Source organism: Rattus norvegicus, chromosome 9 (assembly GCF_021556685.1).
Source record: "Rattus norvegicus strain SHRSP/BbbUtx chromosome 9, alternate assembly SHRSP_T2T, whole genome shotgun sequence".
Lineage (NCBI taxonomy): Eukaryota > Metazoa > Chordata > Mammalia > Rodentia > Muridae > Rattus > Rattus norvegicus.
Genome location: NC_141542.1, coordinates 44,320,203 through 44,347,716, shown reverse-complemented (window position 1 = coordinate 44,347,716; position 27,514 = coordinate 44,320,203). Strand labels below are relative to the sequence as shown.

General features: G+C 36.5%; 1 long non-coding RNA gene across 2 annotated transcripts; it reads left to right on the top strand.

The window, feature by feature from the left end:
- The first annotated feature begins 4,606 nt into the window (after positions 1 to 4,606).
- LOC148003668 (uncharacterized) lies at positions 4,607 to 23,745 on the top strand. Of its 2 annotated transcripts, XR_015629949.1 has the most exons (6): positions 4,607 to 4,702; positions 5,506 to 5,594; positions 10,329 to 10,394; positions 12,194 to 12,270; positions 13,106 to 13,203; positions 21,566 to 21,913. It is a non-coding gene; the product is annotated as an uncharacterized LOC148003668 (long non-coding RNA). The 2 variants fall into 2 exon arrangements; XR_015629948.1 differs by lacking the exons at positions 4,607 to 4,702; positions 5,506 to 5,594 and having other exon boundaries at positions 10,163 to 10,394; positions 21,566 to 23,745.
- The last annotated feature ends 3,769 nt before the right edge of the window (positions 23,746 to 27,514 follow it).

The window sequence follows — 27,514 nt, the reverse complement described above, 5'->3', positions numbered from 1 at the left end:
GCTTTTAATATTCTTTCTTTATTTTGTGCGTTTGGTGTTTTGACAATTATGTGACGGGAGGTGTTTCTTTTCTGGTCCAATCTGTTTGGAGTTCTGTAGGCTTCTTGTATGTCTATGGGTATCTCTTTTTTTAGGTTAGGGAAGTTTTCTTCTATGATTTTGTTGAAGATATTTACTGGTCCTTTGAGCTGGTAGTCTTCACTCTCTTCTATACCTATTATCCTTAGGTTTGATCTTCTCATTGAGTCCTGGATTTCCTGTATGTTTTGGACCAGTAACTTTTTCCGCTTTACATTATCTTTGACAGTTGAGTCAATGATTTCTATGGAATCTTCTGCTCCTGAGATTCTCTCTTCCATCTCTTGTATTCTGTTGGTGAAGCTTGTATCTGCAGCTCCTTGTCTCTTCTTTTGGTTTTCTATATCCAGGGTTGTTTCCATGTGTTCTTTCTTGATTGCTTCTATTTCCATTTTTAATTCCTTCAACTGTTTGATTGTGTTTTCCTGGAATTCTTTCAGGGATTTTTGCGATTCCTCTCTGTAGGCTTTTACTTGTTTATTAATGTTTTCCTGTGCTTCCCTAAGTGTGTTCATGTCTTTCTTGAAGTCCTCCAGCATCATGATAAAATATGATTTTGAAACTAGATCTTGCTTTTCTGGTGTGTTTGGATATTCCATGTTTGTTTTGGTGGGAGAATTGGGCTCCGATGATGGCATGTAGTCTTGGTTTCTGTTGCTTGGGTTCCTGCGCTTGCCTCTCGCCATCAGATTATCTCTAGTGTTACTTTGTTCTGCTATTTCTGACAGTGGCTAGACTGTCCTATAAGCCTGTGTGTCAGGAGTGCTGTAGACCTGTTTTCCTCTCTTTCAGTCAGTTATGGGGACAGAGTGTTCTGCTTTCGGGCATGTAGTTTTTCCTCTCTACAGGTCTTCAGCTGTTCCTGTGGGCCTGTGTCTTGAGTTCACCAGGCAGCTTTCTTGCAGCAGAAAATTTGGTCTTACCTGTGGTCCCGAGGCTCAGGTTCGCTCTTTGGGTGCTGCCCAGGGGCTCTCTGCAGCGGCAGCATCCAGGAAGACCTGTGCTGCCCCTTCCAGGAGCTTCAGTGCACCAGGGTTCCAGATGGTCTTTGGCTTTTTCCTCTGGCGTCCGAGATGTGTGTGCAGGGAGCAGTCTCTTCTGGTTTCCCAGGCTTGTCTGCCTCTCTGAAGGTTTAGCTCTCCCTCCCATGGGATTTGGGTGCAGAGAACTGTTTATCCGGTCTGTTTCCTTCAGGGTCCGGTGGTGTCTCTGGCAGGTGTCCTGCTGCTCCTGGGCCCTCCCCCACGGGAGCCCAGAGGCCTTATACAGTTTCCTCTTGGGCCAGGGATGTGGGCAGGGGTGAGCAGTGTTGGTGGTCTCTTCCGCTCTGCAGCCTCAGGAGTGCCCACCTGACCAGGTGGTTGGGTCTCTCTCTCACGGGGTCTGGGAGCAGAGACCCATCAGAGAATTTCTAAACCTGATAAACAACTTCAGCAAAGTGGCTTCATATAAAATTAACTTAAACAAATGAGTAGCCTTCCTCTACTCAAAGGACAAACAGACAGAGCAGGAAATTAGCAAAACAACGCCCTTCAGAGTACTCACAAACAATATTAAATACATAGGTGTGACTCTGACCAAACAAGTGAAAGATTAGTATGAAAAGAACTTCAAGTTTCTGAAGAAAGAAATCAAAGAGTATCTCAGAAGATGGAAAGCTCTCCCATGCTCAGGATTGGCAGGATTAATATAGTAAAAATGAGCATTTTGCCATAACCAATCTCAACTGAAGAACACCAAATGGCCAAGAAACAACTAAAGAATTGTTCAACATCCTTAGTCATCAGGGTAATGCAGATCAAAACAACGCTGAGATTCCACCTCACACCAGTCAGAATGGCTAAGATCAAAAACTCAGGTGACAACAGATGCTGGTGAGGATGTGGAGAAAGAGGAACACTCCTCCATTGTGGGTGGGATTGCAAGCTGATACAACCACTCAGGAAATCAGTCTGGAGGTTCCTCAGATAATTGCACGTAGTCCTACCTGATGATCCAGTCATATCACTTCTGTGCATACATATACCCAAAAGATGTTCCAACATATAATAAGTACGTATGTTCCACTTTGTTCTTAGCAGCTTGATTTATAATAGCCTGAAGCTGGAAAGAACCCAGATGTCCCTGGACAGAGGAATGGATACAAAAAATGTGGTACATTTACACAATGGAGTACTATTCAGCTTTTAAGAACAATGCCTTCATGAAATTGTTAGGCAAATGGATGGAACTAGAAAATATCATCTTAAGAGAGATAACTCAATAGCAAAAGAACACACATCATACATACTCATGGATAATTGGTTAGTATCCCAAAAGCTCTGAATACCCAAGATACAATCCAGAGACCACATGAAGCTCAAGAAGAAGGAAGACCAAAATGTGGATGTCTCCTTCGAGGCAAGAACAAAATATTCACAGTATGAAATATAAAGAGTGTGGAACAGAGACTGAAGGAAAGGTTATCCAGAGATGGCCCTACAGTGTGATCCATCTTATATACTGTCACCAAACCCAGACAATATTGGGCAGTTCAAGATATGCAAGCTGCCAGGAACCTGATATAGATATCTCCTGAGAGGCTTTGCCAGAGCTTGAGAAATATAGAGTCAGCTGCTCTCAATCAACCATTGGACTGAAAACAGAGCCCTCATTGGATGAGTTAGAGAAAGGACTGAAGAAACTGAAGGGGTTTTCAACACCATAGGAAGAACAATATTAGCCAACCAGACCCCCCCAGAGCTCCCAGGATCTAAATTGCCAACCAAGGAGTACACATGGAGGGACCCATGGCTTCAACCAAATATGCAGCAGAGGATGGCCTTATTGGGCATCAATGGGGGAGATGCCCTTGGCCCTGTGAAGGCTTCATGCCTCCATGTAAGGGAATGCCAGTGCATGGAGATGGGAGGGAGTGGATAGGTGTGTTGGGAAACACTCTCATAGAGAGGGAGGGAGGGAGGAAGGGATATTAGAAAGGGAATAACATTTGAAATGTAAGTAAAGAAAATATCCAATGAAATATCTAATCATAAAAAAGAATTTTATGATATTTAAAAATACCTTACAATATTTATAAAATATTTATAATATTTTAAAATATAAACACATGTAGAAAACTCACACAAACTCATAGTTATACATACATATACTAATTTTTATTTGATATTTTCTTTATTTACATTTCAAATATTATCCCCTTTACCAGTTTCCCCTCCACAGACCCCTATCCCATTCTCTCTCCCCCTAATTCTATGAGGGTGCTCCTCCAACCACCCACCCACTCCTGCCTCCCTGCCCTGGCATTTTCTACACTGGGCATTGAATTTCACAGGACCAAGGGCCTTTACTACAAGGCCATCCTTTGCTACATATGTGGATGGAGTCATGGACAACTCCATGTGTACGCTTCGGTTGGTGGTTTAGTCCCTAGGAGATCTGGAGGGTCTGGTTGGTTGATACCGTTGTTTTTCCTATGGGGTTGCAAACCCCTTCAACTATTTCAATTCATTTTCTATCTCCTCCATTGGGGACCCCATTCTCAATCAATAGTGTCTGTGTTTGGTGACTGTATGAGGGGTGAGTCACCAGGTGGGCCAGTCTCTGTCTAGTCTTTCCTTCAGTCTATGTTCTACCCTTTATCCACATATTTCCTCCTATGAGTATTTTGATTCCCCTTCAAGGAAGGTCTGAAGCATCTACTCTTCAGTCTTCTTTCTTTTTGAGCTTCTTGTAGTTTGTGAATTGTATCATGGGTATTCCTAGATTTGGGTTAATATCTATTTATCAGTGAGTACATACTATGTGTGATCTTTTGTGAGTGGGTTACCTCACTCAGGATATTTTCAAGTTCTTTCCATTTGTCTAAGTATTTCGTGAAGTCATTGCTTTTAATATCTGTGTAGTACTCCATTGTGTAAATGTACCTCACTTTCTGAATCTATTCCTCTGTGGAAGGACATCTGGATTCTTTCCAGCTTCTAGCTATTATAAATAAGGATGCTATGAACATAGTGGAGCATGTATTCTTGTTATATGTTGGAGCATCTTTTGGGTATATGCCCAAGATTGGTTTTCTATCTCCAGGGTTGTCTCCTTTTGTGGTTTCTTTATTGTTTCTATTTCATTTTTAGATCCGGGATGGTTTTGTTCACTTCCTTTACCTGGTTGTTTGTGTTCTCCTTTATTTCTTTAAGAAAGTTATTCATGTCCTTCTTAAAATCCTTTATCATCAACATGGGACGTGACTTTAATTCCAAATCTTGCTTTTCAGGTGTGATGGGGTATCCAGGACTTGCTGTACTGGGAGTACTGGGTTCTGATAATACCATGTAGCCTTGGTTTCTGTTGGGTATGTTCTTGAGCTTGCTTCTTGTCATCTGATTACCTCTGGTGTCTGCCCCCTAACTGTCTCTGACTGGAGCCTGATCCTGGTTGTGTCAGAACTCCTCAGATTCCTGGCATCTTTGTGATGTTGTGATTCTGGGATCCTGGGGTCCTGAGATTCTGATTGTGTCATGGCTACTGGGAGTCAAGCTACCTCTGAGCTACTTGAAGTCCTGGTGTGACCAAGCTCCTGAGCTTCTGTTGTGTCAGAGCTTCTGGGAAGTCAAGCTCTCTCTGGGTATTTCAGGAGTGTGTGTGTTTGGGGCGGGGTTGGATTCCTGAGTTTGCCCCATGCACAGATACAAGGTGGAAGGAATGGTGTCTCTGGGTGGGCAGGTGTTTGTGTTTCCCTGGTTCCTATGTGGGTCCCATTTATGCTGGGTGCCGGGGAAGATGTTGTAGCCTCAACTCTGACTTTCATTGTGTCAGAGTGCCAATACTTTTGGGTGAGTCTGCTCTCCTGGGAGTTGAGCTTCCTCTGTCATCCTGTGATCCTGTGTTCTTGCAATCCTGGGCATGTTAGAGCACGTGGATTATGGGCTTCCTCTGGGCGTTGTGGGAATGGGTGCAGAAACCAGTGCCTGAGGTCTGCTCAGGGCACAAGTTCTTAAAATTCTTTGAAATGTTAATAAACAATTGTTTATATATTACCAAATTAACTTGCAAGGAAATGCTCAAATAATTTCAAACTACTAATTAGTCCCAAATTGATTAATAATAAATGTTAGTTAAATCACTAAAATTGAAGACTATACCACATTCTATAAGTTCATAGTTCAACTTGGTTTTTAAAACAAAATGACCTATCTCCAGGGCCTCTCAAGTGTAATATATTAGCAGTAGCAGTAATATATTAGGTAAGGACGTCATGTTTTTAGTAAAAACTGTAGGTTTATATTCTTCAGAAATCATAAGAAAACTTTATGTTTTTATTCTCTTCATTATTTTTTTGCCTATTGTGTTTCATTACTTTTCGAATCTTTCCATTATGGTGGTTCCCTCTAGAAATATTTACTTTATGTTTGGTCACATTCTCAATAGATATCACCATGTCTTCTGAATAGTTCAAGGACTCATGCCCCAGGAGAAATCCTCAGAAGCACCATCACCTGCTTCTTGCTTCTCCTGAGGTAATTGATTTCCAAAACCATGCTATTCTGCTCACACTGTTTACCCTTCCAAAATTTGTATCTTCTGATCTATTACAGTTTTACACTAAATCCTGTATGGTATAGGGATGGGAACCTACACCTCCTATAGGGGATGGGAAACCTTTTTGTCAATATGGGGTAAAATGAAGATATTGTTCCATGAAATTTCTTAAACAATTGCTGACATCCCTCTGAGCACAGAAGAAATTACAGACGACTGTTTATCACCTTTCAGCTCTCCAGAAAGTTTTCTGGCAGCACATCTTTCTTTGAGGCCTGTTGCAACATGATCAGACCCCCTATAAGTCTAGGGTCCCAGAGCCTTTGCTTTTTCTCCAGGATCTTTTCCTTGTTTCCAAACTCAGAAGTTATTCTTAAACTGTTTCCGTATCCCTCTGGGAATTCATCGTAAGATAAAGAAATAAAGAAATCTAATTGAAAGAATTCCCTATAGACAAGGGTCCATACCCAGAATCTCAATGTGTGCCCTCAGGACTCACACCCATGACTATAACACACACACACACACACACACACACACACACACACACACACACACACATGCTTGGGATTATTGAACAGAAGGTACCTTGAGTTATATAGCCTCAACTCTTAAAAATATTTTAGTAAAATGTCAACAAATGTTTCTGAAACTGACTAATAATAAATGTTAGTTAAATCACTAAAGTTGAAAACTATACCACATTCTATCATTTCAGTTTAAAATTTTAATTATAATAAAGCTCAGAAGAAATGCTTAGATTTTGTCTATTTCAATATGTGGAATATAACCTGCCAAGGTTGGACCCCCAGTGGAGGGGATTGTGGGGGGGCAGTAAGAGGAGTGAAAGGGGAGGGGAACAACCCTATAAAAGGGGAGGAGGAGGGGCTGGGGGCTTATGGATAGGAAACTAGGAAAGGGAATAACATTTGAAATGTAAATAAGAAATACCCCCAAAAGAAATGTAAGTAAAAGGAATAACCAATAAAAGGGAAAAAGTTTTTATGTAGATGAGTTCACTAATTTTACTGCAATTACAGACACGTTGAACATTGTGTGTTGTGGCTCAGGAGAATATAACATCTATCTGTAAGTAGATCTCTTGGAGGGACAGTCTAAAGCACAGTGGATGTTATCCATGTCTTCATGTCTTCTTACTTCATTGTCATCTGAGATGCATTACTTATATTTGATTTATATTTGATTAGAAGTATGATTATATTTTTGAGAGCACATAAAAAGTTAAGCCTTAACTCTTGTCTAGAAAATTTTAGTGCCATTTTCAACTATATTAACTAACAATGTTAGACATTTCAACATAAAAATTGTTTATCATCTACTGTAATGCCTTATTTCGTTTTTTGTCATTTTATCTTGAAATTCCATTACTATATATCCATTTTTAGCATCACAATAGAAAAACATTTTGCTTTCAAAGGATATTTATATCATGAAATATTACTCATTATATCCAACATTTTATGTCCCAAGATACATTCTATATTGAATTTTTGTATCTAGTACAACATTACTACTTTAATGCCTCTGAAACTTCGTTATATTACACAAGTACAATGGACACAGATAAACTCTAATACAGACAATCTTATTTTTTAATTGAAGATAGATTTTTCTTTCATACAACACATTTCTTCAACAGTTTCCTCTCCCTCTACCACTTCTAGCACCCTACTAAATCCCTTCTCCCTCAGATATGTTTCCTGTTCATCTCTTCAGAAAGTAGTTCACCTCCAAGAGATGACAACCAAATACAACAAAAAAGATATAAGACAAGGCAAAAGCACATGACCCCTACTAAATGTGCTAAAATACTCACATTATACAGTGTTAAGAAATTTCTTCTAAAAATTTCTTTTCACATACATACAGGTGTAAGGATTAGATATGGACAAACTATCATCTGTAGGACAATATTTCTCAAAATATAATTTTTTGACAACGTAAACCTCATTTGGAAATTTGTTAGAAGTACAACATTGAAGCCTCACTATGGGATTCTGCCACAGCCTCAGTAAGATGATCATCTCTTCTGTTTCACGGGATCTTTTGGACATCCAGAGATTTTGGTTATCTGTTTTATTTTTTGTGGGTTTTATTTTTAAGTTTTTTTTCTGTGTGATCTGTTTTTCTTTTAATGTCTGCATAGTTCAAAGAAATGTAGACCATATTCAGGATATTTCTCTCATACCTACATGAACACCGAGCTTTAAGGGAATTAGTGTAACATAACTTCATTATACATAAATGGCTTAAATTGAATTGCCCAAAATTTATTAGTATTCGTATTTGGCTTGGATAAAGTGTATCTAGAGAGGCATGCACCAGCAGGAGCCTGAGCCCTCTTTATCCCAAGCAACAACCTCCAGAGTATTTCCAAACTATCCTCAAGTGGCTTGACTCAACCTGAGTCATCACACATTTCAAGTTGATATTTGTCATAGATTCTCCTTCCTACTAACAAAATAACAGACTGAGATGATACATTCAGATTCATAATGATATGAAGGAGCAGGATTCTTTGAAGATAAGTACATAAGATATCTATGTTGTTATTGGACTGAGCCCAGAGACCCCAATGGAGGAGCTAGGGAAAGGACTGAAGGAGCTGAAGGGGTTTGCAATCCCATAGGAAGATCAACAATATCAACCAATGAGACTACCCAGAGCTCCCTGGAACTAAAGCACCAACCAAAGAGTACACAGGAGGGGACCCATGACTCCAGCTGCATATGTAGCAGAGGATGGATCATCAACTGGAAGGGATGGAGGCTTGATGCCAAAGCTTAGGGGGACTGCTAGAGGGGTAAGGCAGAAGTGGGCGAGTGGGTGGATGAGTCCCCTCATAGAAGCAAATGGGAAGGGGTTGCAGGGGATGGGATGGAGAGTTTGTGGAGGTATAACCAAAAAGGAGAATTCAAACTATAAATGAATGAAATGATTAATAATAATAAAAAAGATGTCTGTGTTGCTTCTAAATAGTGTCATTGTAGATAAGATTCTAATGTATAGATTTAATGGAACAATTCATCAAAAATTTAGGAATACATATGTTTTGAGGTCAAAGCTTGCCTGGTATATACAACACCTTGGTTTAGACTACGAGAACCACGAAATAAAATGAAATCCTTATGACTCTGATATAAATAATAAAATATACATTTAAACCTAAGCAAGGATTTCAGAATTAAGAATGATTTCAGATTTAAATCTTCACTTAACGGTGAGGTTCACGAGCATTTTGACAAACTAGTAAATGAGGACATATTTTATTTGTATAATAACTTTCATGTATTTTGTTCTAAAACATAATTAGTTCTCCAATGAGTATTTCCTTTTGCTTCCAGTATAAGCAGCATATTGATAGATGGTAAATGCATTTCCATTTGTTTTTTGCATCTTTTGGCAAATCTTCCCTGTGAGTCATAAGAGACAGTTGTGTATTTGCTTATTGAAATGCAAATTGGCACAAATATTTTGAATGACAATTTATAAATATGTATCAAAAGATCTTAAAAAAACTTTCCATATTTGATTCAATCACTCTTTTCAACAAACTTATGCCATGTAAAATAATAGAATATGTAAAAAGCAGTAAAAAAATATCAGTAACCAACTAAGTGGAAAGAAAGTAGGCAAAATGAAAGCAAATGCTGGTGTTCTACAGTAGATGCAGAACATTTAAATAGACAGAGATTATAGAATTTCAAATACCAAACACCAAAATTTAATCAACCAACGAGGTAAGCAAAATGTTGACAGAACAAGAAATATAAAATAATACACATGTGAAAAACTGATCAACATTCTTAGAACATCGAGGATGTGCGAATTAAAATGAAATCGAAATTGCATCTGAACTTAACTATAATGGCAATCATAAAATACTACTATGACTACTATTACTAATAATAATAATTGATAATAATAACAATTAATAATAATAATAAATAATAATAATGTTTTCTAGGAAGAGAAGGACATATTGGATAATGTGTTAACCAAAATTAAATTTCTAGAATAATCATAAAGGTGGAAGGAAAGAGTGAACTTCATAAAAATTGTGATTTGGTCTCCATATGCATACTACGGAATGCATTCTACACATACATAATACATTCATACATACATTCACACTTGAGTAAAAGAAAAAGACATAAATGTTAATGGTGATTTAGGGATAAAAAATCCTTTACATTCAATTACTTTTTTGCATTTTTACAGAATATTTATGTATTTACATTTCAAATGTTGTCTCCTTTCCTGGTTCCCCCTCTCCCATTCCTCCTCCCCTTCTGAGATTATATTATTACCTCATTTCTCCCACCCCTTTCCTCCCTCTAAAACCTTCTATAAGCCCATTATTTTTTGCTTTCAAGATTATGGCTTTCTTTTTTCATTAGAAGTTGTTACACACACACACACACACACACACACACACACACACACATTCCTATTTCCTATATTCATATATAAATACATTAATATAACCTGTTCAATCTATTTGTTTGTATGTTTTCAGGGCTGATCGTTTGGTATTGGATAACCTTTGGTGGGTACTCCTCCTTGGGGAACACGAGTTCTCCCTCTTTGCCCCCAGCATTATTCAGTTGTCTGCAGTTCTTCATGTAAGGTTACAGCCTCTTTGGATTTCCCATGTCCATGCTCACATGCCTATTGCTGTTGTTCTTCAGCTCGTGTTTAGGCAATCATCCTTTATGGAGATAGCTTCTGACAGTTGTAGAAGACACAATCTCACAGTGAGTTCATTTGACTTTTAAAATGTTCTACCTCCTCTTCTCCTTTTTTCCATATGTGATAGACTGTTTTAAAAATGTGCCCATTAGGAATGGGCCCCGAAACTCTGATTTTTGATTGACTGTGGTTTTCTTTAATAGTCTCTATATATTGTAAAAAATGGTGGGGATGAAAACTCCTTACTTATGGTTATAGGGAAAAAAAAGTCCTAAACGTGAAAGCTAAACTGAAACCACTAGATGACATCAGAGGCAGTGCCATGGGTGACAGAGCTGGAGGCAAGTGCTTCCTGAATGGTCAATTTAATGGTCAAATTAAGGTCAAATATACAGTAACGGAAGTCAAATGGATCAACAGGAGAGAATAGAAAACTTGGCACCAGATGATTTATAGTTCTAGAAATCTTTTCTCTGACAAAGGAATTAATGGCAAAATGTGAGGAAGAGATACAGTTTCCAACAAATGTCTAGCAGTCCTGGACATCTCCATGACAAGGATTGATAAAAAAGGATGTAAAGAAGGAAGGAAGGAAGGAAGGAAGGAAGAAAAGGAAAGGAAGGAGAGAGAAGGGTAGAGGAAGAGAGGGAAGGGGGGAGGGGAGATGGAAGTACTCTGTCAAAATATCCTGCCTCCAACAAATGAAAATGGATTGTAGACATAACCCTAAAGCATAAATTTGCCAAACCCCTAAAAGTCAGTATCTTGGAAAAAACATAGATGAATCTAGACATGGCAGCACATCCTGCAATCCCTGCCCTCTAAAAGCAGGTGACCTAAACTAGTGAGTTTAGCATCTTCATGAGAAGAGTAGAGAGGTCCCATCCCAAGCCAAGTCCAAAACATAAACCTATCAGAACGGGCAATCCTGTTCCATGGGATCTAGAAGACATGATCTTTAGGAAATATGCTAACAGTCTGAAAATGCACGTGTAACTCTATTTGGAGATACTTTTCTCATTTATGTGATTAAATCTTCAACAAGTGCAACATAATGAGAAAAGGTTTACTTTTACCACAGGTTTAAGAAGCAATATGCTTCCCATATGGTATGTTTCATTTGTGAGAATTACCACTCTGTCTTCTGGCTATAACATTATTTTCCGTATCAGAACACTGATGATTACTGGATATTATAGTCAATACTTTATCACTGGGACATAGCTTGTCTTATTGCATAGGTAATCAGGAAGCACAAAGAAATGTATGATACTAATTATATTTCTCCATCTTTCCCTTTAATTCAGTCAGTGGACCTAGCTTGTGTGGTAGAACCACTCATATGCATGGTGTCCTTTCTTTCTCAATTAACCTCTCAGAAAATAACAACCCCACCACAAGTCTGTGTGTGCACGGGTGCAGACACACACACACACACACACACACACACACACACACAGATAGAGACAGAAGTGTGACTCTTAGTATGTTCTAAATTCTATAAAATTGATAGTGAAGATTACTACATTTAAACTGTGTATTAGCCAATGTTCCCTAGAGGCACAGAACTTAAAGGTAGTCTCTATATAGTAAGGAAATTTGTTGATGATTTGTAGTCCAACTCCCAAATAATCGTCAGCAGCAACTGTGTACGGAAGTCCAAGGATCTAGCAGTGGCTCAGTCCCACAAGACAGGCAGGTGAAGAAGAGAGGATCTTCCTTCTTTCAATGTCATTATGTAGGTCTCCATCAGAAAGCATGACACGGTTTAAAGGTGTATACCACCACACCTAGTCCTATGAATTGCTTTGTCCAAGATGACCTTGAACTCAGAGATCTTGCCTTTGTGTCTTGGGATTCACAGTCTTTATGCCTCAAGATCTCCATGCCAATATTCACAGAAGAAACTTGTATCTCCCAGTCTCAAGATCAGGATCACAGGTGAGCCTTCTAATTCTGGATTGCAGCTCATTCCATATATAATTTTATATATTTTTCAAGTTGTCTATAGTGAATTTATATATTAATATATATAAATGCAATGCAAGAAAGGTGATATGTGGTAAATTCAGATAAATTCAGACAAGGAAATATAGTTCATCTCTAGAAGGAAATAAGAGATTATGTCATAAAAAGACAGAGAAAGTTTAAATTAAGATTATGAATCAAACGAAGACAATTTAAAAAGACTAAAAATGTTAGTAATTCAGGGACCTGACATTATGAGACAACTATGAAGTTAATACATTATGTCTGTTGAAGCTGGAGGTAAGATTCAGTAGGACAGTGAACAAATTCTTCATGATACTCTAGTAATGAATGCATTATGACATGTCTTTGTTTAAATCAATTGAATGTCCAATGACAAGGATGGATGACCATATATATTTGAGTTTGGGATAATTGGGAACAATGCAATATAAAAAACATGCATGCACATATATTTGTTTATCTATATATATATATGAATATATATGCATATGTATATATGTATATATGTATATATATAACTTTAAAAGTTTTAAAAAGAAAACACTGCAAAAATAAATTTAAATGTTCAGAATAACATAATATTAATAGAATTTATAAATCAGTATGTACATTAGTGTTTGTATGTGTGTGATTTCATTAAATAGAAAAAATCTTATTTATTGATAGCTTCTGAATTTAAGAGTTATATAAAACATATTTTAGGGTAAAATAAAAAAAATAAGTATGGTTTCACATTATCAGTACAGCATTATCTTTTTAATGCTTTTTTATTGGATTTTTACAGCATGTGGACAGTTGGGTGGGGTATGCTCATTAAGCAGCACACCTGTGGAAGTCGAAAAACAACTTCCAGGAGACACACATTCCACGCTGTGGCTCCAGGTAACCAAAATCATGTAGTCAGCTTTACCCTCTGTGTCAGTTTACTGGCCCTAAGTTCTTATTTCTTTTCACATACAGTATTTTTAATTGTAAAATATTTATGTGTATAGAGGTTTTAATTAATACAGAATATGACAAGACTGGTTATGAAGAGAACAGAAGGAAGCATTCATTTCATATTCATTTCTAAAGCATGTGCTGGAGTTTATTGCAAAGATAAATGAGTCAAGATCCCTCTTTATTGACAACATGTTTTAAGATCTCACTTATTTAAAGAACTAGGGTCTTGCACATGACATGTAAGGTCATTAGCACTGAACTTCATTACAAGATCACTTCATTTTTGTTAGTTGTGTTTATTATTTTGAGGTAGGGTCTCAGAAGATTACAGGATAGTCTTGACTCTACTCAGTTCAAGCAGGATCTTGCTCTCAACTCCAGAGTAATTGAGAATTCAGCCTTGTTTTTGGTATATATTGAGATTGAGTAGAGTTATTTCAAAGTTAGTGGAAAGACTGATACACATTTAAAAGCTTAGGATACATCCAAGCATCAAATCAGCAAGAGGATTCTAATAATGAGGAGGGAGATGAAAAGGGGATGTGTTATCATTGACCCGCCATACAATGACTCATGTGAGAGTACTAATTACCATACGTGACCCAAAATACTAATGGTAGACTATGAACAATTGCATAAAGCTTTGGGCATGTAGATTCCGCCTTATGAAGAAAGTCCAGAAACAATGCCAGGAGGAAAGGTAGATTGATCTCTCCAAGTCTTTTCTGGATACCACACTGTTGCAATGCACTAATTTAGGTTGGGGATTAAAATTAGTGTAGCATACAGTAATTGCAAACTCCTTTGGCCAATTAATGGAATTTAATGAAAAAGAAATATTCTGTGACCCTCTTTAACATTTGCTAAAGCAAATGAAAATTGGATTTCCCACATCTAAAGCATCCCTTGTCCTTTTCTTGTGATAATAGTGTCTATAACTTGCATTTTAAAAGGTAGATGGTTCAAATGTCTTCGGTTATTAAATTCCTGTCTGATTATTATGAAATACAAAATAAAATAAAGAAGACTAAGAAGAAGCAAACCTATTTCTCATTTTAAGTACCTGGAAATATTGGACATATTTACAATACTGGAGAGTTGGGCTGAGGGTGACTAACTTTCTAATTTGAATTTAAAAGACATTGTCTTAAAGATTCCATTTATATTCAAATGTGATTGATCCACATAAAACAAGGGGAATTTATTTAAAATTTAAATTAATATCTAGAGAGATGGCTCAGATATTAAGAGTACTTCCTGCAGAAGACTCTGGTTTATTTTTCAGCATGAACAAGTGGTTCACAACCACCTATAATTCCTTTTCAGGGGCATCTGTTGCCCTCTTCTGGCCTCCAAGGCACGGCATACCAATGGTACAAAAACCAAAACCAAACACACAAACATACACACAAAAGAAAATAAATAGATTGAAATTAATAAATTTTTCAGCTAAAATATTTTGATGATAAAAAATTCCTGTTTTAGGAACAAGTGTTACTATAATTTAACCCACTGTGTTCTTGTTCTATTCCCTTATTTGCTTTATATAAAGAAGTGTGTTTTCTCTTTAAAAAATTCTGATTATCTGAACAAATACAATTTTTCTCTTAATATTTCTCTAAAATTATCTCTTTTTATTACATTTTGTTTTCAGCATTTAGCCACATGATCTGTCCAAACTGCCTGTAGTAAGTTGCTATTGAAAGGGCATTATTTAGTTTTCAAAATAGGAACTGAGAACATCAAAAACAGCAGATTCAAAGTCAGAGAGTGAAAACTGAGAAGAATCACTCAGTCCCTTCTGCACAGGGTAACAAAGATTAGAAGAACTCCCTCCTAGACACTGAAAACATTTAGAAACTTATTGCCTAGAACAGTTTGAAGCTGCATGAAAAACAGCCTTGTCAAAATGGGATTTTTTACAAAATGTCTTTGCATTATTTATGGCATATCACCTATTAACATATTGGTAAAAGAGGAAAGGTAATAAACCAGCAATAAATGTTATAATATTGATATGTAATGTCAAATAAATTATTTTCTTTCATGTCATTATAAAAACCAAATCAAGATTCTCAACACTTGGAAAATAAAACTTTGAATTCTTCCCATAATGCTCAAATTGCAGATATATGACAGAATATCATAGTAATTCCATATATATATTCATATATATATATATATAATTTGTAGAAATTTTCATTAGTATTTTTCTTTTTTAATTTTTTTATTAAGTATTTCTTATATACATTTCGAGTGTTATTCCCTTCCCCCCTCCCTTCTATATGGGCTTCCCCTCCCTGTCCTCCCCCCATTAACACCCTCCCCCCAACAAACACATTCACTAGGTTTTCAATCTTGGCAGGATCAAGGGCTTCCCCTTCCACTGGTGCTCTTACTAGGCTATTCATTGCTACCTCTGAGGTCAGAGTCCAGGGTCAGTCCATGTATAGTCTTTGGGTAGTGGCTTAGTCCCTGGAAGCTCTGGTTGCTTGGCATTGTTGTTCATATGGGGTCTCGAGTCCCTTCAAGCTCTTCCAGTCGTTTCTCCGATTCCCGTTCCAGTTCAGTGGTTTGCTGCTGGCATTTGCCTATGTATTTGCTGTATTCTGGCTGTGTCTCTCAGGAGAGATCTACATCCAGTTCCTATCGTCCTGCACTTCTTTGCTTCATCCATCTTACCTAGTTTGGTGGCTGTATATGTATGGGCATGTATGTACATGTGGGGAAGGCTCTGAATGGGTGTTCCTTCTGCCTCTGTTCTAAACTTTGCCTCCCTATTTCCTGCCAAGGGTATTCTTGTTCCCCTTTTAAAGAAGGAGTGAAACATTCACATTTTGGTCATCCTTCTTGAGTTTCATGTGTTCTGTGTATCTAGGGTAATTCAAACATTTGAGCTAATAGCCACTTATCAATGAGTGCATACCATGTGTGTTTTTCTGTGATTGGGTTACCTCACTCAGGATGATATTTTCTAGTTCATTCCATTTGCCTATGAATTTCATGAACTCATTGATTTTATAGCTAAGTAGAACTCCATTGTGTAGATGTCCCACATTTTTTGACTCCATTCCTCTGTTGAAGGGCATCTGGGTTCTTTCCAGCTTCTGGCTATTATAAATAAGGCTGCTATGAACATAGTGGAGCACGTGTCTTTGTTATACGTTGGAGCATCTTTTGGGTATATGACCAGGAGAGGTATAGCTGGGTCCTCAGGTAGTGGAATATCCAATTTTCTGAGGAACCTCCAGACTTATCTCCAGAGTGTTTATACCAGTTTGCAATCCCACCAACAATGGAGGAGTGTTCCTCTTTCTCCACATCCTTCTGCTGTCACCTGAGGTTTTTTTTTTTTTTTTTTTTTTTTTTTTTTTTTTTTTTTATCTTAGGTATTCTGACCTGTGTGAGGTGGAATCTCAGTGTTGTTTTGATTTGCATTTCCCTGATGACTAAGGATGTTGAACATTTCTTTAGGAGCTTTTTGGCCATCCAATATTCCTCAGCTGGGAACATTTTGTTTAGCACTGTACCCATTTTTCAATGGGGTAATTTGGTTCTTTGGAGTCTAACTTTTTTCATATGAGCTATTGACTTCACCAGGAGAAAATTATGCTCTGAAAATATTAGACTGGGCAATATTTAGTATTATTGCTAGTACAGTGCTGCTTTTACACATGTAAAGGGAAGGATGTTGACTTTACCTACTATATTATTAAATTCAATATGTCGGTGCTCACGATGAAACAATTGTTTTCAGCCATATTTTCCTGAGCCTGGGATCTATCACTGGTTTTTGTGAGGTAGTAAGACCTTCTGTTGGGGTATTTCCATTGTAGTCCGATGATACCAAGGTATTTATAACACTAAATGTATTTATTAGTAAGCAAGTAGCAGTGATGCAAGCATATCATTATTGTGGAAGTGACGATCATCACATCATATAAGCAACAATTTTTCTCCCATATTACAAACAAATCTAAAGTACTTGTTCTTTTGGTTGATTTAATGTCTAATTTGTGATTATGGCAATCTATGATTTTTTTCATATATTAGTCACAAATAAAGTTTCTTGCTCTTAAATCTGTACAAATATTCCTTGGAAAATATATTGACTGACCAAGTCACTGTGACATTTTGTATCCTTTCATATATATAGTTTTCTTTGTTTTTTTTCAAAATAATTACTTTGAACCACCTGAAATTACTTGTACAAAAATTATATCAACTAAAATCTAACATACTACTTTCTTTGAAGCAGCTGAGTGTAGCGTGCAAACAGTCCACACTGATAATTATATATGATAATTTATTTGCATTTATTCAAATGTATTATATATTGTAAAAAATCCTCTAAATTATTTATAAAAAGTCAATATTTGGGATAATTAAAAAAGATATTGCCATTTTTTCAGGCACATCCTAATCATTTAAACACAATTTCTCAATATGTATTTTTAATTTAGTGGATTATGATGTACATGAAGAATTAGTAACAATAGCTTAATTCTAGAACTGTATTCATAATAAACTCATATTTGCTTTAAAACCATTTTAACTGTGTGACAAACATTAAATTTTTAAGTACACACTAATTGATAAACTTAGTTAATATATCTTAACTCTTCTATCTGTCTGTCGACTTATTAATGCAGAAAAATCTTCCAATCGATGAGTACTAGTTCTACAAAAAACACCTTTATTCTTTAATAATCCATTGAAGATCAATTTATATAAAATGTTGTTAGAAACATACAAATTGCTTATAACTAAGTTATTTATATTACAGAAGGGACAAGAGACAGTCTAACCTTTTTTTCTAGAACTAACAGTCTTCTATCAAATAGAAATATATAAGTTCTAAGAAAAGGAGAGGTTTTAAGGTTAGGAATCATAGTGCACCGGATCAACACCATCAGTCTGTGTTTACCTTCATGCTAGTGTTTCACCTGCATTCTAAATTTATAACTTTTATGATTCCTTGGTCTTTCACTGCCTTTTACAAGGTCATATTTATAAAACATAATTTTCTAAGATGTAGGCTATGTAGACTTTGCCCTGTGAAATAACTTCTGAAAATAATACATTATTGCCAAATGTTAAGACTTGATGCAGCCTCAATTCATGTAGATTCAAAATATTGAATGCCATTTTCATAGCTCTGTGGAAGAGGGAATATTGTGGTTTTTTTTCTTTTATTTTCTAAAGCTAAGTTGGCATTTGTTTGGAAGGATAATTTGATATAATTCAAAGACAGGGCAGTGAGAGAGGGAAAAAAGGTGAATTAAGATAATTACACATACTCAAGGGGCAATAAAATCTTCTCAAGGAAGGGCTGCAGAGGCCGTGTGTAAATAGGAATTTTTCAAAAGTATTTTTATCATAAGATGGGCTCCGTAAAAATTCATAAAATGTTCTCTTAAATTGCTAAAGCTTTAATTAAGCTGAGCTTGGTATTCATATTCACAAGATTGAGGTTAAAATAACCCACACTTCAAATCCTGTTACTGATGAACAGTATTTATTACTTCTACCTTCAATTTCTACATATATAAAATGAAAAGAATAATCCCTGCCAATGGGAATGTGTGTATCCAGTACATTGATAGTGTGTTGAATACACAATATATGTGCCTTTAAATCCCTACATTTACTTTGGTGAATCCTCACTATCTGGATATTTATCTCGTGTTTTGGGAGGATCTCTTCCTTTTTAACAGCAATAGCAGAATAAAGGCCCAAGGTCAAAGTTTTAGTGAGTAAAATCAATTGCAATGTAAATTGATATATGAATACATAGAAGAGTTTACATTGCCTATCTTATCCACCTAGGGAGGCCTTCTGTTCAACCAACGTCTGTAGGAGCAGTCCCCAAACCAACATTCAGTCCAAGCACATCTCTTAGTTATTCAATCATTTGCCAAATTTTCAGCAGATAAAAATTACATGATTTCAATGAAACCTCTTTGACTGATAGAATTTTTTTGTATTAAATTCTAAACAGTAGAAATTGACCTAAGAGTAATTATTAGTCTTTTAATAAGTTATCTGGTCTACTGTAAATACTTTAGGGACCATTTCAAGACTAGATTTTAACATTCTCATTTTATATTTTTTCTAAGACGACTTCATATCATTAATGGCCACAGGTTTCATGTTTAATTTAGTTGTGTCATACTTTGCTGTAGTTGGGATCTGTTGCCATTGTTCAAGGGTTTGCTTTGACTTTTACATCTTAGGTCCATAAATAATTGGACTAACCTACCCAAAGCATTTCCTTTTGCCAACAACAAATCCACAATTTAAAAAGTAACCAAGAAATTTGAAACACCAATTTATAAAACAAGGAAAGTGAAACTCTATTTTAAGCCAGTTTATGGAATAAAGATTCATACAAGGAAGAGATGGTGAAGAAAGATTTTGGCTTTGTTAAACTGAGAAGCAATGCATAAGTACTTAAATGCACATCTAATGAAGGACATACAACATTAAATATAAGAGTTCCACACAGCAAAATGACTTTGGAATTGAGTAAACTAAAGTGGTGAGGGATTTGACTACCTGTGGAACATTAAGAGCTTGCTATAGAAAGCCTTCATTTGAAGCATCTGCTTCACAAGCATATTTTAACACTCAACATTCTTGTTATGTTTGAAATATCAACTATCCAATTTTCATTGAAGGTAGTAGATAAGATGAACTTCATACTTTAAAGAATTCATTTCCAGTATTCCCATATAGCATGTAATTTCCCCTGCTAGAATTTTATATGAAAGCTCTTTCACAGCTGATCACCCACTCCCTTCGAGCCCAATATTTGTAAATTTCCTGTCTGGATTTGGGCCTAGTCATTACAACAGTGGCTGCTTCAGTGGGGTTTGTAATGGCCTGTTCCTTGTGTTGAGGCTTCTCACTCAGGCATCCTTAACTCTGCCTGATCTATTGGGACATTTTTATTTACAGTTCACTGAGTACATCGAAGCACTAAGATCACAATGTGTAATTTCTGACTTCTAATCTAATACACCTTTTCCCAATAACTTTTCTGGATATAAACAGCAACAGTACATTGGCTTCTTGTACAGATCCAATGCCAATCCTCATTAGCATAGAAAGAAGTACTTGTCTAAATAAATAAATCTAGAATTCATTGGTTAAGTCTCACTTCGAGAATTGAACGCCTATATTTTAACCTATACTTCCCAAGCCAAATCTGTACATTGCTCCTTGTTTGGTTTATAAATAATTTGTAGTTGTTTTTCTGTTTTAACTTAAATCCTAAGGTTGTGTTAGATTACGTTTTTATGATATACTTTAATGCAAAACATCTGCTTCACAATATCTTCTCCATCACCAAAAGTGTAAGGGAAATTGTTAGGTTTCTTTTATTCTGACTCATTACCTTGATGAGAGCAGTTATGTAGTGCTGGGGAAAATGCCTTACAAGAGAGACAGTACTGAAAGCAGCTGAAGTAATGAAACAGCTAGTAAACAAGAGACTTGGTAGCACAATAGTACTTATGAGTATCATTCAGCACCTTCCTGCTTAGTTCAATGTCAAGAGGAGTTCAGGATTGGCTGTTTTTTTTCTGTTATCTACTCTTTTTTTGTACCCTGCAGAATAATAAAGCATTTATCGCCTGTGGTGTGATTATTCCTTAGGTGGCAGGGACAAGAGTGAAATGCTCCTAGGTAACGATAGTGTTCCTTAGCTCAAAATTTAATGCATCTCTATGGGTAATTATTGGGATTTTTCCCGAGATACTTTGAAGCGGTAATATTTCTTTGGGATATATTAGCTAACTTTACAAGCATGGCTCAAGAAGCTCCCAATGCCTTAGTAACTGTCACATCTCTATCTCTATCTTCCTTTTTTTTGCTTTAATCTGTACATGTTGTAATAAAAAAACTAGTGGTTCTAAGACTATAACGTATTATTACCTTCAAGCTGTCTTTAAATTTTGACCTTTAACATATGGGTTCATTCATAACAAGTATATTTCACTATTACTCTGAAATAGAGAACCCATAAAAGGCAAAACATACAAGTATGCATACTTTTCACCCCTGGTTTTTATATTGGAATTGAGAAACAGATTTCCTCTTTTTAATTATCATCTCAGTTCTAGGAATTAAATCAGCTTTCTATGATGATCCCATTGAACAATATACACAGTTTTCTTCTTTTGCTGTTCTGATACAAGTTTTTCCTTTAGATGTTGTCTTTGCATTTTATTTCTGTGGAAAGACACCATGACCGAGCTAGTCTTATGAAGGCAAACATTTAACTGTGGTTGGCTTACAGTTCCAGATTAGCCCATTACCATCATGACAAAAAGCATGGCAGCTTGCAAGATGACATGGTGCTGGAAAAGGAGATGAGAATTCTAAAAGTTGATCCAAAGACAGGCAGGAAGAGTCTGTCTTCCACAGGCAGTAAGGAGGAGGTTCTGATTCCACACCGGAGAGAGCTTGAACATAGGATATGTCAAAGCCTGCCTACAGAGTGAGTAACTTTATTCAACTAGGCCATGCCTACTCCATTAAGGCCATTCCATAGAATCAAGCATTCAAATGCATGGATCTATGGGGATCTGTTCAAACCATGACAGATGTACATTTTAAAGGTAACTAAAATGTTTGATGACTAAAACTTGGTTTCAAATAAATTTTATTTAAATATTTTTGAAGATAAAAAAGTATGACTTAGTAATTTTATATATTCATCCGTACACTAATTGAACTTAATAGTATATTAGGTGTGGATTAAAACAGTGAGACAATCCTTAAGGACTAGAAAATATTCATTAACATACAATTCTACTGTGTGGGTTGACTTTTCTGAACTTGAAAATAACCTTGACATATCTAGGAAGAGGGGATAATAATGAACGGCCTCTGGAAGGATGGCATGTAAGCATGTTTATGGGACACTTTCTTGATTAATGATTGACGCAGGTGGGGCACACCCAGGAGATGAGGTGTAACCCCTGGGAAGGTAATTTTGACTCGTATAAGAAAGTAGGCTGAACAAACACCAAGTCGCAAAATAGTGCACAGTTTTATTCTATGTCCTCTGCATGACTTACTGCCTTAATTTTCTTTAAGAATAGACTGTGGTTGGTCCATATGAACCAAATAAACCCTTTTCTCCTTGGGTATCTTTTAGTCACTGTGTTTTATTACAGCAAAAGAAATAAGACACTCACCCACTTAGAACCAAGATTTTGTGTTCAATATCTCAAGCATACAAGCTAACAAAGGTAAGGCCTCTATAGTGGAGCATGTGATCCAATGGAACATCTTTTGGGCATATGCCCAAGAGTGGTATTACCTGAATCTTCAGGTAGATATATTTCCAATTTTCTGAGGAAGCTCTATTTTGATTTTCAGAGTAGGGAGAAGCCTTGAGGTCCAGCAGAATGAACTGAAATATGCAACCTCAGGAGGTGAGAGGTGGGTGGGGGCGGGGATGCCTCTAGAAACTATCAGAGACAGAGAGGTGAAAGACTCTCAGAACTCAAAGGGAGAGATTAGACATGAAATGCCCTACAGTGGGCAGAGGGAAGTCATAGAGTCTGCCACCAGTAGAAATACAGGACATCAAGTAGATGGATAGGGTTGCCATACCATAGTCAAAAACTCTGGCCCAGAGTTGTTCCTCTCTGAAAGAATTGCAGGGACTAAAATGGAGAAGAGACTAAGGAAAACGAGATCTAGTAACAGGTCCAAATGGAATCCAGCTCTAGGGGAGGCTCCAAGGACTGACACGATTACTGATGGTATGGTGTCATTACAGACAGGAGCCTAGCATGGCAGTCCTGTGAGAGGCCAACAAGCAGCTGACTGAGACAGATGCAAATACTTAACCCTGACAATTGAACTAAAGTCAGGGAACTCTTTGGTTGAATCAGGGAATTGTGGGAAGAAGCTGAAGAGGAGGGCAACCCCATAGAAGGCCAGCAGTCTCAACTAACCCAGACCTTTGAGCTCTCTTAGACACTGGGCCACCATACACTAATTGGTGTGCATACACTAATTGGTCTGATGCCCTGACACATATGCAGCAGAGGACTGCCCTGTCTGAGCTCAGTGGGAGAAGATAGCTGTTAATCCCTGAGAGAAATGAGGCTCCAGGGAGTGAGGAGACCTTGTGAGGGGGCATCCTCTTGGAGACAAGGGTGGAGAGGAAGATTGAGATGAGCAACTTTGGAAGGCAGATCTGGAGGGGGATAACAACTAGACTGTATTAAGTAATTTAAAAAAATCTCAAATATAAAACTTGAAATTAGAAGTTCTTACCAGTTGTCTTGTCAAAGATACGTACTCTGAAATGATCTTCTCTCTCTCTTTAGAAACACAAAAATATTTGTCTCTGTTGGATTTTTAAAAATAAATATGCTTCAGTAATATGTTACTTTGTAAATTACATTTTGAGTTCCTTGATTGATGCAAAGTATTCTGTAAATAAAATAATGTGTTTAGAAATCATTTACGGAGATTTATTTCTTTATTTTTTCACATTTCTGTCAATATCAACATAGTCGACAACATCTCTTAGCAGGAAACATTATCTTATATTTTTAATCAATATGTTTACTCTTAACAATGTACTTTATCCCTTTTTAGTTTATAGACATAGATGTATATTTAGATATGTATCATAAGTGTATCATACACCCACAAATACAAATTAATTGGTCAAATTTGCTTCTGAGTTTATCCCTCCACAATCAAGAATATGGTACTTCACAGAGATCATCAGTTTCAAACAGGTATATCTGTTTTCAGTGTTCCTTGTAACAGAAACCCAGTCCAAGCAACCTCCATGTGCTTTTCCTCTGTTAAAGGAAATGCTCCTGGCAGAAAAATTGTCTCCTCTTGCTTGGTGCTTCCTTCAGCCAATGACCAATTAAGACTGAGCTTACTTGGTCAAACTTCAAACTTCATGCAACTATCAAACCAAACCACTCAGTTCAATCTCCAGAAGCAACATCAGTCTCAAGTTCCTTCCTGCAACCACTTCAATCTCCTTATTTCAACTTCATTTTATCATCCCTGAGGAACACTTTCTAACTGGAAACCTCATGCAAGAAATTGCTTACAGTCACCCAACCTAAGCTACAAATTCTTATTTTCTTTCATTGTGATTCTCACAGTTGTAGTTTCTGTGTAAACTCTCCTCTAAAAGTTCCTTCCCTTCACTGGTGTCACTGTGAAAGTGGTAATACTTTAAGAGGTGGGTACTCTGAGGGGAGGAAATGTATCCTTGAGAGGGTAGGCTTTCACAGTTTGTATCCTGTCCCTATTTCCTACCACTTCTGTTTCCTAACAGTAGAAACAATGTAACTAATAGACTCTTCCTCCTATCATCAAAGCTTTCACAACATGATAGGCTGTATAGTTTCTTAAATTGTGAGCCTAGATAATGTCTCCTTAAGTTACACTTCCCCATCTATTTGATAACAACAATGAGCCAAGAAAAGCAATATACGCTTTCTCCTTCATATGATTCCGAATTCTTTCAAATGACCCTTGAATTGGCTTTCTTTGGTCAGCTGAATATGCTACTACCACTTACTTCTGGGCTCATTTTAATAAATTTTGGGTATTATCTTATTTGTGTTTCCATGTTCTTGGTAAATATGCATTTCTATTTGTTGACAGATTTCTTTCATGAAAGTCAAGCTGCATAGAAACAGACATTTCATCGCTGACTCTTGTTAGTTTATTTGTAAAACATAGGTGTGCCCAACAAAAGATAAATGCTCCAGAAATACATATTTTCAGTTTAAAACAAAGGTTTCAGCCACAGAGCGACTCGCTACAGTTGTTCCCCTTAATCTTTTTTTGGAAGTCTCCCCTGACATTTTTGATGATATTCTTCCATGTCTCGCCCAGCTCTGTCTACAAAACAATATAGAAAAACAAAATAAAAAAAAAAACATTTTGTGCCACAGTGAAAACTTTGTGTCTTACATACTGACTGTCCTTACTGTTTGACTCATTGAGCACACGTTTAGATTTTTTATAATATCCCTGGACTCCAACCTCATAGGTAGCAATGAATATCCTAGTAAGAGCACCAGTGGAAGGGGAAGCCCTGGGTCCTGCCAAGACTGAACCCCCAGTGAACGTGATTGTTGGGGGAAGGGTGGTAATGGGGGGAGGATGGGGAGGGGAACACCCATATAGAGGGGGAGGGGGAGGAGTTAGGGGGATGTTGGCCAGGAAACCGGGAAGGGGAATAACAATCAAAATGTAAATAAGAAATACTCAAGTTAATAAAGATGGAAAAAGAAAAAGAATTATGACATATTGGTCACAATCCATTCATGAAGTACGTGGTGGTTAAGTTCTGTACATTCCTTTATTCTCTTTAAAACCTCTTTCCCTCTTCCTGGAGGGAAGGTCAACTTCCTGCAATATTTTATTGTAAAATAAATGAAATTTATAATGAAAATACTGTCTATAGTTTTGCATACTGTACTTGTTAGGACTTTTGGATACATATCCTGCTTCACATCTAACTAAATAAAAAGACACTGGCATGTGTATTCGATAATGCAGAGATACTTTAACAAGTTTGGTAGAGTATCAACAGACTCAAAAGCAGCAACAGTGTAAATTCTAGTTCCAAATAAGCAGTGTCAGGACCCAAGAAGAATTGTTGTGTCCACTTCGCCCATAGTCAGGAAAAGGCCAGAGTCTCAGCTCAGTCAGGCCAGAGAAACCCACATAATCATTGAAGAATCACCTCCCATTTGGAGGGAGAGGAATCAGCTAAAAGAGAAAGGCGGGCAGACCTTAGGGCTGCTCACTCATAACCAATCTCAGAAGACCTTGAGCTTGTTTCTTGTCACAATTCACAGCCCAATCAAGTCACCAGAAAACCAGATAAAATTTTATTCCCTCCATTTACTTTTTTAAGTTCAGTGCCCTTTTAGACATAGATTGAAATATAACAATTGAAAAAGGAGACTTTATTTTAGAATGTTAGTTCAATCATAGATACGCGTATATGTGATTTAAAAATATGTGGTCTAGAAATTTATTTACATATACATACTTCATTCTCTGTATTTTCTTCCCACATGTTACCTTACAAAGCAAAAATGCAAATATCTAGAAAAGATGTAATGCCAAGCTAAACAACAAAGTCTGATGTTGCTTTACCATATGAAAATGTATATATTTTAAGCTCCAAATATATTTTCCTGTTATTATCATATATTAATTCCTCATACTTGTGGAATTTTCAGTCTTTTGCTTTCTTTCCCCTTTAAAATACATTTTGTGTGCTCTTTAGCTCTCATTTTAACCAATGAGTAAATGGTAACCTAAAATTTTAGGAGAACAAAAGAAATAGTATTTTAATTACTAATTGCATCAACAAAATGAATCTTTTAATTTTCTTTCAAAGACATTGAATGACACATGTTTACAGGATATTGTAAGTTCTTTGACATGTTTTAGACATTCTTCATGTTATTTTACTGTGCTGTCTTCCACAGATATGGCATTCCTATTCCAGCTTATTTCCTATCTGAAGAGTGCTACTTTGATTTCAGTGGGGGTGAAACGAACTCAACTCCATCAATATGTACCACACTATACAAAACATGTTTACATTCGAATATAATTTCAAATGAGAAAGATGGTATTAATCTGCCCACAGATCAAAAATGTTTTACTACAACAAACTAATTTTATATGTCTAAAATTAGGTGTGCCATGAAGATATATATATATATATATATATATATATATATATATATATATATATATATATATAAACCATGTTTGATCACCTCATAATTATACTACCTCTTTTTGCTCTCTGATCGAGAGTCTGAGGTGGCATTCCTTCAAGCAGCTAATTTGCTGTCAAACTCCTACCTTACATAAGTTAATACACTTCCCTGCATTTTCTGTGGGAATATTACTATTTCTACCTAATCATCACTGAAACAATAAATCTTCCAAAGTTACAAAGCTGAGAACAGGCTGGAAATAGGCTTGCTGAAGTAACGCCACACTCTAATTTGACAAATTCTACTTTCCGTGAAATATGGCATTTTTTTAACTCCTCAAAAGCAGACATATTTTTAAACTACAACTACCTACACTGATGAATGCATTGAGAAAGTGGATGATGATATCAATTTTGTGTTCTATATATTAATGAATTATAATACCAGTGTGTTAAGCAGTATGGCGGAGCTGTAATGAATTTTTAGCATTGCTCTGCATA